A 3267-nucleotide genomic window follows, 5' to 3' on the forward strand; every position below is an offset into this window, starting at 1 on the left:
GCGAGGCAAGAGTTCAAAACTTCTATTGTGGACAGGTAGAGGCAGCAATAGGAGACCTCCGGAGAGGCGCAGCTGCTAAATCGCACTTCTCTCTCTCTCCTCGTTGGCTAGATCTTTAAGGTCTCTTGGGATAGTTTTTTACGACCTTAAAACTCTCTTCTTCTTCTTCTTTTTCCCTTTGGAAACAACATAAAAGACATAGTAACAATCTCGACAACAATAACCAATAGTCAAAGAAAGAGATGGGGGAAAATTGCAAAGTGCAAACCCTTCTAGGCTTGCAATAGTCATGCTTTCAAGAGTAAAGCAAAAATTGTATCTCATTACACAAGCTCAAAGGTCCAAGGTTTCTATTTAAGTACTAACGAGTCACAACTCTTAGCTACATCTTGCTATGTTGCTCACTTCTTGGACTTCTTGGTGGCCTTAGGGACAGTTGTAGGGATGGCTAGTGCTGCTTCAATACTCAATCCCTGTGCCAAGCGCTCTTCCCTCTTGGCACTTTTTCACTCGGCCCTAATAGCTTTTCCCTTAGCTCTACAGGCTTCAAACTAATCAGACAGTGTCTTCTCATGAGCCTTCTCAGCTTTAGACTTGTGAATACTCTCCATGAGCATGCACATATTTTTTAACACGTTACCCTTGACCTTCATATACATATCATGGTACATATGCTTGTCAATCTTCTTAGCCTCCTGGTACTTTCTCATCAACTGGCGAAGCACTCGCATCCACCTCAACCAGAGAACTTTAGAGGGTAGCATGGCCTTCCTAGTACCCCGCCTCTTACCATATCCTGAATGATGGCCTTTCCTTTTAGCCTCCAAAGCACGCTTTGCTCTTGCCCATGAGTGTATCTTGGTTGGTTTCCGAATCAGAAAGCCATCCTTGACCAGCTTTCTGATATTTTACCATGAATTGGCCATAGAGATTTCGTTGACCTCATTGGGATCGAGCCAGACCTTGCATGCTAGCCGCGAGGCTCTTCTGCAGCTTGAGGGACACCGTTGTTGCCCACTCTCATGAAACCCTAATGGGACGAATATGGCGATGGGGACAAACCTGCAGGTTCCTAGCTGCTTCTTGAGAACCCGCTTATGGAAAAGATCGAACTGTTTCTGTACGAGAGCAATTGAGCAATGCAAAGTCGTTTTTTTAATTTTATTCACTTGGTAGTTTTTCGCACGGAGTTTCTTTCAGAGCTTTTCATAGCAATGATGTTTTTTAAAAATTTAAATCTAATGCCACGTGGTGGCTGTTGCTACAAAAAAGAGCAAGTAAAAAACTCTCTCAAAGAGCGCGTGCTCTTTCGGAGAGTTTCTAGAGTTGAGGAGGATGTAGCTAGAGCACAGATCTCTGCAAAAAGAGCCTTGGGCTCACCAAGTAAAAAAACTCTCTCAAAGAGCGCGCACCGGCGCGCGCTCTTTCAGAGAGTTTCTAGAGTTGAGGAGGATGTAGCTAGAGCACAGATCTCTGCAGCACCAAATCTGCTAAGTGGGGAACTGCAATCCCGGCACGATCCTGTAGTTGCTCCATTGCAAGCTGAGGTCGCTGCGCCCAGAAGGCAGCGCGCACAAGCTCGCGAGGAGCTAAGAAGGTCAACTGCAATCCCGGCACGATTCTGTAGTTGCTCCATTACAAGCTGAGGTCGCTGCTACCAGAAGGCAACGCGCACAAGCTCGCGAGGAGCGAAGAAGGTCAATTGCAATCTCGGCACGAGTCTGTAGTTGCTCCATTGCAAACTGAGGTCGCTGCGCCCAGAAGACAGCGCGTACAAGCTCGCGAGGAGCTAAGAAGGTCAACTGCCACGTTAAGAGATTTTAAGTCCAAGATGCATAAGATGCATGACAAATATTTCCACGTCGTACATAGCCTAGTGTTGCACATGTTGTAGCTACTATGGCAGCTACCTCGACCATCACTTGAAGACCAGCATGGTGCATCGTTTCCTATGCTGTTGTGCTTGTGGGAGCTCAATTTGTAGAGGTAGATCAAGAGAGTGTGGGGGCGATGTCTCACCTGTTATAGCAGCACACCGTGCCAAGCCATACATACCTATTGTAGCAACACCAATATATAAAGCAACTCTCTCTCTCTCTCTCTCTCTCTCACACACACACACACACACACACACACACACACAACACACACACACACACCTATTGCAGACTGGCCACTCTCCTCTTACCGAAGCGGCTACTTGTGGGCTGCTGCTTGGGCTGCTGCTCACCTCCCCTCAATTGGCGACAACCCCTCCTCACTCTTTCTCTCTCTCGACTACCTATTTGCCTCCCTCTTGCATTGGCCTCCTCCTGCATTGTAGGGCATCCTCCTGCCTGTCCCAGGCCTCTGGATTCTCTTCCTACGCCCTGTGGGCAGGCCGAAAATGCCTCCTTCGACATTGCCCCTCGTGGCTGTTCCCATCCCCTCTAATTGCATATTCTCCTCTCACCCGCTCACAGCCTCTGCGTTCTCTTCTTGTGCCACGTGGTAGGCCAGAAATGGTCTCCATAATGGTATTCCAATTGGCTTCAAAAAAATATATATTCACTAGGCTGGTATTCTCTTGACGAGTAAAAGGGGCACCGAGGAAGCCCAATTTTGAGGAGAGAGATATCCAGCTCTTGAAAACATGTGTTGTGGCATGCTATGGAATTGCATTCATCGGTAAGTTTCAGGCATCTAGGCCATGTAGATTAATGGTAAAACTTATACCGCTGCACACACTTAAATTTGTCTATTGGCACTTTGCATGACTTCATCAGCAAGCATGAACATTCGCTTTGTTCAATGATTTTTTTCAAAACTGCCTGGTTGTCGCCGCATGATAGATCTCCGCATGGGAATACATGGCCACCCACTTGAAATTCATGTATTGAAAGAAATGGTTTTACTTAGGCTTCTTATGAGAGATTTAGAGTCTCCGTGATAGATCACCCTACAGTCACTATTCTATTAAGCTCTTCGCTGTGCCAGGGAAATGCTTCTTCCACACGATGATAGCGGTCTGTATATTTTGGTGGCAATTGATGATACCTTCTCTTAAATGCGATCAAACATTCATTGGTTGTTTCTCTGTCTCATCAGTTTACATTGAAGGTAGCGACGAAGGTGTTGATGGAGGAGGTGCTTGATCCAAATTTTGGTGAGGTTGCCATAGGTCAAGTAGCACCTGTTGATTCATGTAATAACAAAAAAATTTATTACGAAAGTCGTAACTTGTGTCAGAATTTGCATGCTCGAAAGTTGTTGCTATATGTTTTGTAA

General features: G+C 46.0%; 1 pseudogene; it reads right to left on the reverse strand.

The window, feature by feature from the left end:
• Positions 1-401: 401 nt before the first annotated feature.
• Positions 402-985, reverse strand: LOC147433666 (large ribosomal subunit protein eL19y pseudogene; annotated as a pseudogene).
• Positions 986-3267: the final 2282 nt, after the last annotated feature.

The sequence above is a fragment of the Adiantum capillus-veneris genome, chromosome 19, assembly GCF_014529385.1.
Source record: "Adiantum capillus-veneris isolate H3 chromosome 19, ASM1452938v2, whole genome shotgun sequence".
In the NCBI taxonomy this organism is placed as follows: domain Eukaryota; kingdom Viridiplantae; phylum Streptophyta; class Polypodiopsida; order Polypodiales; family Pteridaceae; genus Adiantum; species Adiantum capillus-veneris.